Consider the following 16,997-nt stretch of genomic DNA (forward strand, 5'->3'; position numbering starts at 1 on the left):
TTGCTTTTGCTGGCCTTCCACCTATCCGATCCCAAGCCTAAGTCTCAGTTTCTGCAGCGTTGGACAGGTCCTTGTAAGCCTCTTGTTTACCGTAAGACACAGTGGTGCTTGCCTTTAATGCCAGCCATATACCGTATTTTTCGTCCCATAGGACGCTCCGTCCCATAGGACGCACCTAGTTTTTTTGGGGGGGGGAATAAAGGAATTCCCCCCCTTTATTTCCCCCCCCAAAACCAGGTCGGGGAAACCAAACCATTTCAGGGAACAGCGGGATGGCGGCGCTGCGCCTCCCCGCTGTCCCCCGAGCTTGTGGGGCTGGCCGATGTCTGCCCGAAGCACGGGGCGCTCTGTTTCAGGGCGCCCCGCGCTCCGTGCAGCAGGCTGCTATCCGCAGCCTAGGAAGCCTTGCGGGAACTCCCGCGGGCTCCCCAGGCTTGCTGATAGCTTCCTGAAGCCTGGAGAGCGGAAGGGGTCGGTGTGCACCGACCCCTCTCGCTCTCCAAGCTTCAGCGAAAGCCTGTATTCACCCCATAGGATGCACACAGATTTCCCCTTCATTTTTGGAGGGGAAAAAGTGCGTCCTATAGGGCGAAAAATACGGTAGTTGCCTTTGCTTTGCCTTACTATCTTCCCGTCCTATGGCTGCGTTATAACCTGGCTTTAAAGCAATTTAGCTTTAAAAAGCTCCCTACTCTCCCCTACTTCCATTGACAAGATGTTCAGGAGACAAGGCAGGGTGTGTGTGCGCTTATGGTGGTGGATTATAATTCTGCTTGCTTTTGTCCCTGTCCCCATGTGAATGAGGAGATACATAACTATTTTTTTTATTCATTTAAAGGAGAACATTATGGAAGGGACAGGATGCAGTAGTGGTGTGCTGACAGGAGCTGTAAAAATTGGTGTGAATTTATTTGTATCCATCCCTGTGACCTAATTGCCTGGATTCTTAATTATGCAAACCTCTTACCAGTAATGCTCCTGCACCTTGGACCTCTCGCCTGCCGCTTTCCCCCCACAGTCTCATTTCCTGGTGTTCACCCAATGTAAACACAGCCATTTCCTACACCTGGTGTTCAGATAATTGGCTGCTAAATAAAACAGAAGCTGTCTTCTTAGAACGAAGAGAACACACACACACACACACACACACACACACACACACACACACGGCAGGTGATGGGCTTCTTTTTTGCATCTAAAAATAATTCAACCCTTTTTAAAAAAATAACTATTGGGAGCAATTGGAGTTAAAATGAATTTAGCCAACTCCTTTAAGTATGTCAAATAGCAAGAACATCTGTTTTATTTAATATTGCCCCTGACCTTTAGGATTATTGAAGTTGAGATCTTCTCTGTAGTCATCGGGGGGTACTTGGAGCACTGTTCAGGTTTTGTGTGTGTGTGTGAGAGAGAGCGAAGATAAGTCCCCAGAGTCATGTTATTACACTTCATAAGTCACTAAAGAGAATTCATTAGAGAAATTTGTTTTCGCACTTTCAGAATGGGCTTTTATTTCCAAGGGAGGTGGAATGTCATGGTGATCACTAAATTTGAATGTGGTGGTCTCTGTGACTATGCAGTATGGCTAGGAAATGGTTTTTGGACTCCTTGACTTGTTTCCAAGGTAGAAAAAACATTGGTTGGGTCTCATTGGTTGGCTTTGTGAAGGAAGTGCTCAGTGTTGTTTTTCTAGAAAAAAGAGGTGCTGGAACTCACTATGAACACCTCCCTTGTTCTCTTACAATGGCAATGGCGCCCACCTGAGAGGTGCTAGAACTGAGTTCCTGTGAGTTCTGGCTGAAAAAATGCCCTAGAAATACTTATTTCTTTTTGGCTTTGTGCGTTGTTGAATTCTCAGCTCGAATCTGGAGCAACTTGCAATTTTGATGAAAGCGATCGGTTGGGTCTGTATTAGTTTGGGGCCATTTAGATGTATTTTGAGAAGATAATTCTTTAATTAAATTAGCAGTGTATAAGGATTCTCCTCCGCCCATCCCCTTTCTGCTCTCTGTGTAGCAAGTTCGTTAATCCTAAACGTACTTCTCTTTTCCCTCCCTTCAAGTGTGGAAATTGCTTATCTACATAGTTCAGAAAAAAGAAACAAAGTGGAGATTTCAAAACTGCAATAATGCTGTCTAATTTGGAAGGAGCTTGACCCTACTCCTTAAGAGCAGAATTCTTCACACCTGTTGTCTCGCTACTATTTGTCACAATCCTGTAAGGGGGGGGGGTTAATATGACATGCTATTCAGTGACTGAGGCAGAGAGAACAGCTCTGGGTCTGAGGCCACCCAGCAGACTTCTAGCAAAAGTGACGTTTGATAATAGGATCATACATAGAATCTAGTACGCTCTGTTGCTCAATGCACACAATACAAAGCCGCCTCAATGGATAACTGTCCAGTGAGGGAAAGCACATTCCCTTCTTATATTTATGTCCCACCTTTTCATTGCCTTATTATTATTGTTGTTGTTATTATTATTAAACCATATTTATATATTGTCCTTCAACAAGAGACCACAGGTTGGTTTACAACATAAAACAAAATAGAGTAGAAAAACAAGGAGGGGGGAGACCATAACCCAAGGCAGCCTCCCATCTGGTTCCCATGAATTTTACCCATCCAGACACTGATCATCTCCAGACCTTCTTAACCCTATGGTTAGTTAAATTGTTATAGTGTCAGACTGTTGTCACAGTCAATCAGGCTCTCTTAGGGGTGGTCTTCAGCTAAGGTTTACTCAGCGCTGACCCACTGAAATGAACGGACTCCTCTTAGTTATTATGCTTTAATTTCACTGAGCAAAACTGGGCTTAAGTACCACCTTAATGTTCTACCAAAGTGTACCTAAATCTAGACCTTCCTTCTTCGGCAACAGAGAACAAGGTTTGCTCTTTGACTGTCCTTCAGGTATTTGAAGACTGCTCTCAAGTTCCCCTCTCCGTTTCCTCTTCTCCAGATAAACAAACCAAACGCCTCCAACTTTTTCTCATAGGACTTGTCTCCTACACCAGTGAGTATCGTCACTGAATTTGGGTTTTCATTCACTGTCTAGTTTCTCAGCCACTTTGCTTCCGGACACTTGGAACATTATTTTACCTATGTATGGTGAGGGGTGAAAGAGGCAGCTCTGGGACTGTGCAAACCACAGAAATATGGGGACTCCAAATCTTGGAGCTGCAGCCATCACTCTTAGGAAAGAAGGCTATTTAATATCTTGGATAATGGGCCCAAAATGGGCTGCACATTTATTACAGGGTTTCAACTTCCAAATCAATAAATCATTAGATTGTTTGTTTGCTTTTATTTGTTTAAATATTAATTTTATTATAACCACCACCACCACCATTTGGCTAATACCCTCTTAGATAGCCCTCTCGGGATGGAAGAGAAGGCCAAAACTCAGTAGTGGTAGCTGCTGTACATGCAGATGGTTCTAGGTTTGAGGCCCATCATTTCCTTGTAGGGCTAGGATAAGGTCACTTTCTGAAATCCTGGAGGGCTACTGTCACTGCAAGCAGTGCTGAGTTAGATGGACCTTTGATCCGACTCCTCTCTTCAAAGGCTATCTGAAGGACCTTATCTCCTACCTTTCTCTTGGTCCTGCCACCTTCACAGGCATGCTTGGCGAAGGACATGAGACAGGGCCTTCTTGGTGGCCTCTCTGATTGTGGATCTCCTTTCTGGGGGAGGCTAGGCTGGCCTCTGTGTTTTCTTTTTGCCAGCAAGCAAAAGGAACACTTTCCTGTTCCAGCAGACCTTTGGCCACTTATTGGCTGCTGTGGTGGGGTCTTTTTGAGTACAGTGGTACCTCTAGATACAAACGGGATCCGTTCCGGAGCCCCGTTCGCATCTAGAAGCAAACGTAACTAGTGACAGCACGTCTGCGCGCGCATGCGTCGCTTTTCACTGCTTCTGTGCATGCGCGTGATGTCATTTTGAGTGTCTGCGCATGTGCAAGCGGCAAAACCCAGAAGTAACATGCTCCGTTACTTCCGGGTTGTCGCGGAGCGCAACTCGAACGCACTCAACCCGAAGTGCATTCAACCCGAGGTATGACTGTACAAGTCTTTTTAAATGATTATAGGCTTTTCTGTGCTTTTTTTTTAAAAAAAAGGTTACTCAATGGTTTTTTAAATATTTATATTTATTGTGTGCATGTTTTTTAACTGTATCTGTTTTACTTTGTGCTGTGAGCCACCTCGGGTCCTTGACTGACAGCAAGGCAGTGATATAGATAAATACAACAGTACCTGCTATGCTATAATGCACAAGTGCAGCTAAATGTATATTTCCTCCTTCAGAATGATTCCTGCTCTCCAGTATGGGTATTTATTCAGATTTAATCAGTTGATTAAACTCATATTGTTAAAATAAAATAAAAAGCTCTCATACGTTGAGTGAGAGCCACAATTTATTTACTCAATGCACCAGTGATATTTTGGCACACTGAAGTTCAGAAACAATAAAAATGGATTGGCATGCTTAATGGAAGGCATTCCGTGTATCAGCCACCCTTCCTTTGAAGAGCTGAAATGTTTGAGCTAAGTCCTGGGAAGCCCTCCCTCCTCCCTCTTTACCACCACCTCTCTTTCAGCTGAGTCACAGATGGTAGAATTGGAGCTGCTGACCTTCAGCTCCTTCTCCAAATATTTGTTCTTCTGCCTCAGATCTATCTTTCAACTACTGGGTAATCTGTCTGTCAGGCACACAGCCACTTTAACAAAAGAAATCCTTCTTTGACTTTGTATTCTTTATTAGTTCCCCCCAGTTTCCAGCTGTCACGAAGGGTGGGTGGCCCTTTCAGTTTGTTGCGCCAGGCATGTGGACCGTTGCTTGGATTGCCGTGCACCCAGATGTGCTGAGTGGTAATGCCGAAGACGCGCCATCAACATGCTTTTGTTACATTGGTGCCATAACTTGAAAGTGTGGTGTCAGCTGAGTGGCACTTGGGACAAGTTCCCCCTTTGCCCAATAAAAGCTCACTCAGGACCCTTAGATCTGCCAACCTCAGGTGTCCAAAAGTGGAATGCGCATGGCACCATGTATGCATTTCCTTTTTTATTTTGTGAACCTTCAGGGCACTCAGCTGTACAAACTTTGCACCCCTTCCTCCCTTTAATCACATTTACAGTCATTTACTGAACCCTGATTCCAAGCAAGTTACCTTAAATAGAACAGGAAAAGTTTATGAAGCCTCTGTCTTGGAAACTTGTACATTTCTGGCAAACCTAGACCTGTGGAATCCTTCTCTACATAACTGGAAATTGTAAACAACTCTGGAGATGAATCTTTTGAGACTCCAGGGTGGCTCTTGAGGACACTTCTGTACCAAAATATAACAGTTAAACAAAGAGGGAAAACTACCTGGTATTTGGTCTCCTCAGTACCCAGAAGTTGGATGTGAACCTTTATTTTGAAGTTCAGGGAAGATGCCACAAATATTAGCGATGGCTCTTTAAGGGGGATGGGGGACAAAACTTGGACACAGGAAGCTACTTTATACTGAGCCAGACCATTGGTCCATCTAGCTCGTTATTGTTTACACTGACCCACCGTGGTTCTTCATGGTGTCAAGCAGGAGTCTCCACCAACCCAAATAATTGATTCCAGGGATTGAACCTGGGGCCTTAGGCATGCAAAGCAGATGCTCTGCCATCAAGATGCTGCTTCCATAATCATTTTCTTTTATTGAAAGTTTTCAACACAGAATACAATAAAAACGAAACTAATCTAAATAGAAATAAAACAGACAGAAAAGATAGGGGACGAGGAGGAGATATCAAGGTTGTATCTTAACCCTTATTCCACACAAAGGGTGAGCCCTCCCTGCTCTCACCTTGGAGTTTTCCCCTCTTCCCCCATCCTCCTACCCTGGGAGATTCTCTCTACCCCACCTCTCAAACAGGGCCCTTCATCTTCCATCCATCAGCGCTCTCTCTCTCTCTCTCTCTCTCTCTCTCTCTCTCTTCATTAACCCAAAATAGGAAACATCAAAAAACAAAACGTAAATATAGAGATAGTGTTAGGAAAAGAAAGCAAAAATTAGAAGTCATAGAAAAGGAGAGATAAGAAGAAAAAATAAGGGCTCACGATATAATCAGGGCTTTGATTCTTCATCTGCCAATTATGTATATAAAGATTATTCAAAATATGCAAAATATACACTCCAGGATAAGATGCTGCTTCCCACCGTAAAATCAAAACATTTATGACAGATAAAAATGTGAAATGATATCAAACCCTGGGAAAAGGCCCTCAGAGGGAAGTGCAAATCTGATATTTTCTCTTTATTCATCACGGTCATCTTGCTATAAGGTCTGTGGAGCAGACTCCCTGTACATCGCAGTTGAGAGCTAGTTCATTGTATCTTGCTTTTGGTGTTTCATTGGATGATGATTTTTATTTTAACCTAGGCAGACGCTGCCAATCCTCTGTAAGGCCCTCTCTCTTGCTGGGCAGAGTGAGGAGTGGCAACTGGGAGGTATAGTGCCGCATCAGTACTGGATTTCAACATACCCTCTTGATGGTGCTGAAGAAAGCAGGGTGGGTGGGGACTCCATTGCCTTCCGTTTTGGAGTTGGAACCTTATCTAGTATAACCAAGGGAAACTGCTGCGGAATAAGACTTCTTGCTTTACATTGTGGGTTGTTGGGTCCTTTGCCTTCTCTGCCCTCTCTTCGGTTTGGGTTAGAAGGCTGGCTAACAAGGCGTCCACTTACTCAGAAGTTGCTGCCAGCAGCCTTAAAGCTGCTACAGAACTTCTGTGAGCTGGCTTGCTTTGTGCCAGGCAGAAAGAGACTCTTTTGCTCACTATTATAGAAGAGAAGCTGAAGAAAGGGCCCCTGCTCCTGGTACTTAAGAATGTGACTGTGGAGAACCTCAGAGACTAATTTGCTGGAAACCTTCCCTGTCCTAGCAGTCCTTCAGGTTTTCTTGTGGAGGGATCTAGCAGGAGAGATAGAAGCTAAGCAGCCGCTCAGTAGGGCTAGGCAATATATCAGTATATTGTCCAACACTGGTTTGAAGTTCACAGTGTGATACTTGTTTTATAATATTTGAGCTGGCAATATATCGCGAATCACAATGTGTGCAAGGGTTAGGCGATACCTGGTTTTCAACATTATGATAACTCACCAGCTAAACATTGCAGTAATTCACTAGCTAAACGTTGCAATGTTATCACCAGTTAAACATCATAGTTACAGCAGCTAAACATTGCAGTGTTATCACCAGCTAAGCATCACAATCTACCACAATATCTGAAACAAGGATGGAACTATACAGAGGCAAACTGTCCTGGAAACTGCTACTACTTAGGGGTCTAAAATGGACAAATGACAATATTATCAACCATTGAACACTCAGTTTTATCACTAGGCATGCCAAAATGCACCCCAACAGGACTTTTGGTTTTTGGCTTGGCTACCAAATGGTGGGATTCAGGACAATCCAAAGTACGGCGATGAGTCATACTGAATACAAACAATCTGGTACTGCCAGTAGCGGCATCCTGCGAGGCATTGCACTGGCGACGGGAGATGGCAGCAATAGTAGTGGCAGCCTGTGAAGCCTTGTGGCGACACAAGCAATGGGGCTTGCGAGGCCTCGCCGTGGTGGCAAGAAGTGGCAGCAGCCTGCAACTCCTCCTGGCAGTAGTGGGAGGTGGTGACAGAAGCTGTGGCAGCCTGCCTCAGCAAGGCCTTGCAGGCCACCTCTGCTTCTGTCACTGTCTCCTGCTGCCACTGCAAGGCCTCGCAGGCTGCCACTACTGCCACCGCCATAACAAGGCCTTGCAGGCCGTTGCCACTTTTGCCACTGCTGTCCACTGCCGTGGCAGTGCTTTGCAGGCTGCTGATTATTGTGCCCCTGCTGCCAGGCTGCTGCTGCTTCTTCCCCTCCCCTGACATTGTTGATTCTGCCGCCACCAGGCTGCTGCCTCTTCTGTTTCCCAGTAGACCTGCTGCCAGTCCGGCAGTCCCAGATTGTTTGTATTCATGTTGACTCATCACTGTACTTTGGATTGTCCGGAATACCACCATTTGTTAGCCGAGCCCCAAACCAAAAGTTTCATTTGAATGCATTTTGGCTTGTCTGCTGCTGAAAGTGACCATGAGGTGATTGATAATATCATTAATCCGTTTCAGATCCTTAAACAGTAGCAGTTGCCAGGACATTGTCTTGTTCGCCTCTGCATAGTTCCTTATTTCAGATATTGTGATATATCGATATATTGCGATATTTATCTGGTGATATATCACTATATTGAAAACCAGTTATCGCCCAGCCCTACTGTTCAGCTGCTCAGATTTGTTGGTAACTGGGCTCAAATTGAGCCTCTGTGGTGACTAGTGAGTATGGTGGTAGAAACTTAGATTGTCTCCCAGGGAGGACAAAGGGGAAGGGCTGTAGCTCAGTGGCAAATCATCTGTTTTGCATGCCAGAGGTCTTGGGTTCAATCCCCAGTGGCATCCCCAGGTAGGGTTGGGAGAGAGCCCCTGAAATTCCAGAGATCTGTTGGCAGTCCTTGTAGGCAATGCTGAACTGGGTGGACATATGTTTTGTCTCTGTATGTATGAGGCACTCCCTGTGTACTGCAGCATGGCAGAACTCAATTTGTGGTCCTCTTTCAGTGGTGGGAAAAGGTAATTGTCATACTTGTGTTCCCCTTTTGGCAGCTGCTGCTCTTCTGATGTTGTGGCTGGGCTGCATTGCTTGATGGCAGCAAACACAACTGTTCTTGGTTTGCCCTTTGCACACAGGAAAAGTTGCAATGGAACGATGAAAGAATTCAGTTATTGCCCTGGGCTTCACCAACCAGAAGGTTGGAGCTACAACTTCTATCAGTCCCAGCTACCACGGCTCAACTCTGGATGTCCCTTTTCATTTTTGTTATAGCTTACAGCCAAACAATACAGGAGTTTGGTTTTTTTAACGACTTCTGGTACATTCTCAGTGATACTTTGGTTGGTTAGTTAGTAATCCAGAACAAATGCTCTTTAAAAGAGCTTTGGGGAAAGAGTGCAGTGGAACAACTTCTTTGACATGGCTGGTTCTGCCAACCTCTTTCCCAATAAGAGGTTCTGCACATCTTGGCATCTTCTGCCAGTGACCAGCCTGAGCAGGCAGCTGGAGTGGTGCCATGTAGCTTTTCTCTGCCAGGGGAAGGACTAGTGTGGTGCAATGGCAGCCGAACAGCCTTCAGAGCTTTCTTGGGCACCTGCCCTGACTTTATAAAGAGCTGGGGCAGGCAGTGGGCATGACTCAGAGATGTGGTGTGTGTGTGCAAATACGTTGTACAATGGAGGAAGGAGACTGGGAAGAATAGGTAGGTGGACAGTAGCAACACACTAATGGTGAACCAGGTGTGCACAAAATATAATGTCCCAGCACCCTCAAATTTTCCAGGAACAAGTTGCATGCTTGATAACAAAACTGTGGCCTCCCCCCCCCCCATGTCCAGTTACTCTTAGCAGCCAGGTGGTGGATGGTTGACTTCAATGCCCAGAATATCTCCCTTGCAGCTGTTGAGACCACAGTGGCAGTCTCTGCAGCCCAGATGTTCAATTTATAGTGAGATCCCTTTAATTAAGACAATAAAATATACATGCTTTGGCCCTGTCAAGGATAAAGATGTTAATTTATGCTCTCTATCTTATTGTAGTTTTTGGTGAGTCACCCTGGGCTTCTTAACTCTGTCGTGGATTGTCAGACAATCCCTTGTCTTTTCAAGGGAGTTTTTAGTCAGACAATCCCTTGTCTTTTCAAGGGAGTTTTTAGTCAGACAATCCCTTGTCTTTTCAAGGGAGTTTTTAAAAGAGAGGTTACCTTTTTGTGTGCAGATCAATTAGATAATTTCAGCTCCCTGGTGCCTTTTTAGCTTCCAGGCTTATCACAAAAAAACCCCACATCAAAAGTAGGAATGTAATCCATAATACTGTCTTCTGCTCTGGGCATCTCCCTCAGAAATACAGCTACTCTGGTGTCCCCGTCCCCCCACCCCAAATAACCTTTCTGTCAAAAAAATCACATTCCCCAGAAGGTTATGTTTTTTCTCCTTTTGCCAAGTCCTCATATCTCCTGGCCTCCGACTAAGAGCACAGCTTTACATATTTGTATTACACAAGCGCTCATAAGAAATTTCATCTCCTTGTGCTGTGTAACCTGATCAAAAAAATACCACTGCGACCTAGGTAGACCAGAATGGAGTACAGCCCATTGTGTTAACGCCAGGCAATGGGCTGCTGGAAAGCCTTCTGAATCCATTGTGTATGTATGTGTTTGCTGATTTTCAGGTTACCGTCTGTGCATTTAAAATATATATATAAAAATCTCAAAATATTGTTTGTTGCCTTCTAATCTAAGCTTTTTGAGTTCCAGAACAGGCTGGCCCCCTGAGCAAAAAAGATTTTCACACTCTGAAGTGCAAAATTCCATTGGCGTGTGGTAAAATATCATCATAAATCTTTCATCTGGATGCTGCAGCTGTTGATTTCATCCCTCCCCCCCCCCATCCCTGCATTTGCCTGTGTAACCTGCTACTCTGTGTAATTCTGTCTGCTGCATAATCTTCACCTCTGATTAGGCAGGGCGTGACCCCCGGGTGCTCTTTCTTCCTACACAGATGCTTGCTGGCTTTGGTTGGTGAACAAAACAAGACATGGAAACGTGAAGTGTGGTTGTGAGCTTTTCCTTTTTAAAGTGACACACACAAGAAAACTCCAGTAATAAATCACAGCAATAAATAAACAAAGAAATAGGCACTGTGTGATTTTTTTTAAAAGTACAGCCAATTGAAACTGTGACTTTGGAAACCCTGAGATGCCTTAATTCAAATATTAGTAATGAACACAGGGACACAGGTAGCTCTGCCTGATACAAAATCAGATCATTGGTCCATCTATCTCAGTATTGTCAACAGAGACTGGCAAGTGCCTCCCACCTGAGCTCGCTAAAGTGCAATAACAGCAAAGTGTTTTTATGTATGGGTTCTCATGGGTCTACAGTGATGCTCAATAGACCTGCCCTTTACCTCTTATCAATTGGGTATGCACCACAAGACATACTTCGCAATGCTTAGCAATGCATAGAGGTGTTAACTCTCTTCAGGGAGAGATTTCCCTGAAGATAGGGAATTTGTTAGAAAAATTAAAACCGGTTATTGTGCCATCAACTTTCAAATTTGCAGGAATGTCCATTAATCCACATTTCCATCCATCTCTTCTGAATGGTCAACATGACATTGCTTGAGGTATTTCTCTTTTGAGAGCCAAAATGGTGTAGTGATTCATGGATTGGATGTAGACCGGAGTGACCAGGGTTCCAACCCCACCCAGTCAGAAAGCCGTACCTGACTCACTGGGTCGCAATGATAAAAAAAATTGGGGTGATCATGTGTGCCACACTGAGTTCCTTGAAAGGAAAGATCAGATAAAAATTGTACCTAATGCTGTGCTGAACATACAAAGTACTGTGCAGAATATACAAAGCAAACTGAAGATGTAGATAGAGAAACATGCTCATCATCTCAATTAAGGTAATGAAATCTAATTAAAGATAGCCAGAATGTGTGTACACAGAACAATTCTGATAGCTGGAACATTGAACATGCAAATAATTCATAACAGGAATGTTTGCTTGAATAGTCAACAGTTGCTAGGGCAATAGTGCATATGGTATGCAATTGCAGTACATGATCAAATGAGAGCCAGTGACCAGGGTCTAGACAGCTGAGCCACTAATTCTATGTGCCCCAAACGGGTTTTGGGTTTGTGCCTCTCTGCTGCAAGATGCAGTGATAGCAATTGGCTTAGGTGGCTTTGAAAGGGGATCAGGCGCGATTTACCAAAGACAGGTCTATCCACAAGGATGAGCTTTGCTAGTTAAAGAGTCTTCCGCAGTGGCATTCCTCTGAATATTGGTTGGTGCTGGTAGTGGCAGAGCAGTAGTAGGTAATTGTTATCTCCATCACGCCCATCCTGTGGCCTTTCCAGAAGTATCTGATTTGCCACTGTTTGCAAACAGTCTGCGTGAGCCTTTTTGCTTTATCCAGCAGGGCTTGTCTTGGGTTACTCAAGCAGCAGATCCCTTGTATTATGTGGCAAACCACTTTTCACTCTGCAGGGGCCTTTTAGAAGCTGTGTGTGCATGCGAGTGTTTATGTACAGTTACCCACCCACCGACAATCTTTTATTTAAAAATGACAAAAGATCTGCTTTATGTTATGGAGCTTATGAAAAAGTTCCAACAAGAAGGAATTTTGCTGAATGGGAAAACCTGATGATGTGAAAATGTTGACACCCTTTCGCATTCACGCAGTGTTTGGGATGACAATCCCTTGAATGCTGGCAAAGTGCTGTCAGGTCCCTCAAATAACTCAGCAAGAGGGAATGGATTTGTGCAGAATCCCAACCCCATCCCCAAGTTTCCTGCCCTTGGTGTGACGCTCCTGCTTGCCGTTGTGGGATGCCAACGTGGCAAGTCTGACCCCACTCCACCCCGCTTTTCTTTCTGTTTTAGCTGAAAGTACAAGAGAATTGCCGTTGATTCTGTGGGTTGGTTGGTTGTCTCCTGGTGTTGTGGTTTGTCACAACCACATCCTGCTGAACTGTCTCAGTTTCCTCTCGCCCCCATGAACTACTTTAAACCATATTTTTAACCACTTTTTAAAAAAGCAGTTCCGTCCTATGCAGTTCGGTGTTTTTGGTGATTTAGCCTTTTCATCCCCTATCAGTACTCTGTTGTTAAAAGGCCATTTTTCTTGGTGAGCTTCTGGGGGATCTTTGTCCCTCCTCTTGATATTTGCAAAGGTGAGGAATCTATTGGAGCTGCCTGTGCCGACTTCAAAGCTTGTTTTTAATGTTAGCAATAGATGCTGCAGCTGGTGCTGCTCAGCAATTAGATGCGAACTCAGTGCCAGAAATGGCATTTTAGTAGCAAATGCCAGGAGCCCTCTGGAAGGGCGTCTTCACTTGGGCCTCACCTTCCTCAAGGTTTAAAGTCTCAGGAACCGTAATGGAATTTAATTGCCGGGGCACTTATTCGATGCTTAGTTAAACGCATTCACAGTACCCGTTAGTTGTTTAGGTAACTGTTTTGGTTATTGTGCTTGACACTGAGTGTGTTTGATTTACAGCGTCCTCTGTGCCCTGCGCAGCAATAGAAATGCTAATCAGGCAAAGTGCGGAAGGAGGAGGGTTGTGCTATCAATACTCCCTTCAGCAGCCCTGCTGCCAAATTTGCTTTGGTGGGAGAGCCCTAATCTGTAATCAGAGTAGAGTGGAGCAGGAAAGAGGTTGAGTGGGGAGAAGAAAAGCTGGGATCAGAAGTGTTTATGGCCTTCTTTTGAATTGTTCTAATAAGAATTGTCCCTTTCGTATTGTTTCAACACTTCCTTGCCTTACTAAGCAACCAGGAGGTTCCAGGTCAGCTGCTGCTGGGTCAGTTTCATTGCAAATAAAGAAAGGGAGCACTTCAATCCTTGGGTGTATGTTGTGATACCTATTTGTTCATAAATATATAGGTTGAGCTGGGAAGAGAGCAGGCAAGCGACCAGATGCAGTTCTTTGTCTTTTCATGCAGTGTCACAGTTGCCCCCCTCGCCTCCAAGGCAGTCGCATGACCTTGGAGCCTCCTCCTTCAAGTCCCTTTCACCCAACCGAACTGCTAAACTCAGACCTCTTTCTTCCTTGGCTACATAATAATAATAATAATAATAAATTTTATTTATATCCCGCCCTCCCCAGCCAAAGCCGGGCTCAGGGCGGCTAACAACAATAAAATAATCAGTCAAATAATCACACAATCTAAAAATTCCATTATAAAATTAATTAAATCAAATTGATGGCAACCAATTATGCAGAATTATGTGCAGGTTGCCAGAGGAGGGAGTCAGGCTGTGCCCTGACCAAAGGCCTGGCGGAACAACTCTGTCTTGCAGGCCCTGCGGAAAGATGGCAGGTCCCAACTACCAAGCTGTTTCTCTCTGCCCCCAACCAAGTTGTTCAGTAGTGAGTCACCACCAGGCCTCAAAAGTCACCGTGGCTCATTTCAGTGAGTGTATTCTATCCATCAGTGCCTGTTGAGGAAATTCCTGTAGAGATTTGTTAAGAGAGAAGGCAGAATCTGTGCAGTCTTGTGGCCTTTAGATTTTTGCACTTGGAAAGACTACAGGATTTGAGAGGAAGAGAGATGATGGGGGCCATGTTCTCATAACGTCTGTTCCTCTAAGTGGAACAACACTGTAGAACACCCTGGCTTGGTTCAGATGTCAAGCTAAACCATAGTTAAAATTACACTGTGTTTTAACCCACTGCTCAGACTACTCCTGAGCTCCTGCTCCAACCCTACCTTTGTCAGGCCCAGGAGGAAACAGTCTAGAGACTGGCTTCACGTTATGTGATAACTAGAGCTTGTGTTTTGTTTGGACAGAAACATGTAACATGTAGCCAGCCTCTGGTCTGTTTCCTTCCTGGTTGCCTAAAGGAAGGAGCAGAGCATGCTAATGCATGTTGTTTGTTCATGTTAAACCATAGTTTAATTTAAAACTGGTTTAATGTGACATCTGAACTAGGCCCTCCTGTGTACATATGTGTGTGTATGCTTATTATTATTCTGTTATATGGATTCACTTTTACATTCATCTAATGGCAGCTGGATAGCTCAGTTGGTTAGAGCATGATGTTGATAATGCCAAGCCTGCAGGTTCGATCTTCATATGGGACAGCTATTGCAGGGGGCTGAGCTAGATAATCCTCAGGGCTCCAACTCTACAATTCTATGAAAGTATAAAAACACCTGGAAAAGTAGAAAAACAGTTTCATTTTGTATTTTTTTTTTTGTAAAAACGCAGCTTTTCACCCAGTTGTTTCTGGAAAGCAGAGAGAGTGGGTGCCTGTCATATCTGTTCCACAGTACAGAGGCAGATGCTCTCCCACAATACAGTGGTATTACATACGCTTCAGGTTACAGACTCCGCTAACCCAGAAATAGTGCTTCAGGTTAAGAACTTTTCTTCAGGATGAGAACAGAAATCGTGCTCTGGTGGCGCGGCGGCAACAGGAGGCCTCATTAGCTAAAGTGGTGCTTCAGGTTAAGAACAGTTTCAGGTTAAGAACGGACCTCCGGAACGAATTAAGTACTTAACCCGAGGTACCACTGTATAGGGGCAGCTCCACTGAAAGAGTGGGCTTCTGATATTTTAGGGACTTTGAGAAACTGCCGAAGAACACAGTGACCTACTTGGTCTGTAAGGGATAAGGCAGCCTCTCAAGTAACCCAGTGCTGAGGTGTATAGGGCCTTTTAAGTTAGTATCAGAACCTTGAATGTGGCCCAGTAGCAGGTTAGCATCCAGCATAATTCCTCAAACTAGGTGGGCTGTATCCAATGCTACTCCTTCTAAGAACAGACCTATTAAAATTAATGGACCTAAGTTAGGCACGTCCATTAATTTAAAAGAGCCTATCCAGAGTAGGATTAGCCTACAGCCAGATGCCTTGCTTATTGATGAAGGAACACAGGTAATAGCCTTAATCTGGGTCAGTTTGTTAGTCCATGTTGTTCAGTACCGTCTACACTGACTGGCAGCAGCCTTGCCTAGAGTTGCCATTGATTGAACCTTGGACTGTCTGCAAACCTGAGCTCTGCTGCTTAGCTGCAGTCCTTTGCCCTTTAGGCTGTAAGGGGCTTCCTGCCACCCGCAACCGCACCATCTCAATTCTTGATAAACCTTTACTCTGTATGGTTTCTTCCTCTGGAGCACTTGGCTCAGAGCATGGGAAGTGGCAAGCTGCTGGTTGAGTAATGATCTGCCAGGTGGGCTTTTGCTATTGCAAACCCCTTTTCCTCACTGCAGGTGAGTGAGCAGGGTTGGCTTTGCCTTCCAGTTTTGACCCTGTTGGGCTGGATGATCTGGTGCAGGGATTTCTTTCTGTGTATGTGTGTCTACAGTACACAAAGTATGTTTACATAAGCATACGTTTTGCAAGTGCCAGTGCCTGAAATGCCAGGTGGCTGGGAAACCGTTTCTCTGGAGTTTCTCTTTAATTGTGCATGAAGAGTGAATTATGAAGTTTAGCAGTGAAACTTAAAGGAGTTTAAAGCAAATGGAAAGAAGCGTCTGAAGGAGCGTCTCCTCCCCCATCGTTCTGCCTGGATACTGAGGTCCAGTGCCGAGGGCCTTCTGGCAGTTCCCTCGTTGCAAGAAGCCAAGTTACAGGGAACCAGGCAGAGGGCCTTCTCGGTGGTGGCAACCGCCCCGTGGAATGCCCTCCCAGCAGATGTCAAAGAGAGAAACAACTACCAGACTTTTAGAAGACATCTGAAGGCATCCCTGTTTAGGGAAGCTTTTAATGTTAAATGGACTATTGTATTTTAATATTTTGTTGGAAGCCACCCAGAGTGGCTGGGAAAACCTAGCCAGATAGGCAGGGTATAAATTATTATTATTATTATTATTATTATTATTATTATTATTATTATTGTGTGTGTGTGTGTGTGTGTGTGTGTGTATATATATATATATATATATATATATATATATATATATATTGAAAGGGAGAAAGTTTTTCTCTCATCATACTAGAACTGGGGTGGGTGGGTGTCGGGCATCATCCAGTTCAACTGTTGGTCAAAGGATTCCTAACAGGGCAGGGGTCAGCAAACCTTTTCAGCAGGGGGCTGGTCCACTGTCCCTCAGACCTTGTGGGGGGCCAGACTATATTTTTGGGGGGGAAATGAACGAATTCCTATGCCCCACAAATAACCCAGAGATGCATTTTAAATAAAAGCACACATTCTACTCATGTAAAAACACCAGGCAGGCCCCACAAATAACCCAGAGATGCATTTTAAATAAAAGGACACATTCTACTCATGTAAGAACACGCTGATTCCTGGACCGTCCGTGGGCTGGATTCACCACTCTCACCCAAAATTGGTGCGATCTTACCTGAAATCAGTGCCTCCTGGCAGGGCACACAGCAGTGGCAGAGTGG

The 16,997-nt window shown here is 44.6% G+C and overlaps 1 protein-coding gene and 1 long non-coding RNA gene across 31 annotated transcripts in view; both read left to right on the forward strand.

Moving 5' to 3' along the window:
- RERE (arginine-glutamic acid dipeptide repeats) overlaps positions 1 to 16,997 on the forward strand; it is a 348,430-nt gene that overhangs the window by 160,704 nt on the left and 170,729 nt on the right. The window lies entirely within an intron of this gene.
- Positions 605 to 6,064, forward strand: LOC310711504. The gene is made up of 2 exons (XR_014528509.1): positions 605 to 3,806; positions 4,071 to 6,064. It is a non-coding gene; the product is annotated as an uncharacterized lncRNA (long non-coding RNA).

Source organism: Podarcis liolepis, assembly GCF_965112155.1.
Source record: "Podarcis liolepis genome assembly, chromosome: 7".
Lineage (NCBI taxonomy): Eukaryota > Metazoa > Chordata > Lepidosauria > Squamata > Lacertidae > Podarcis > Podarcis liolepis.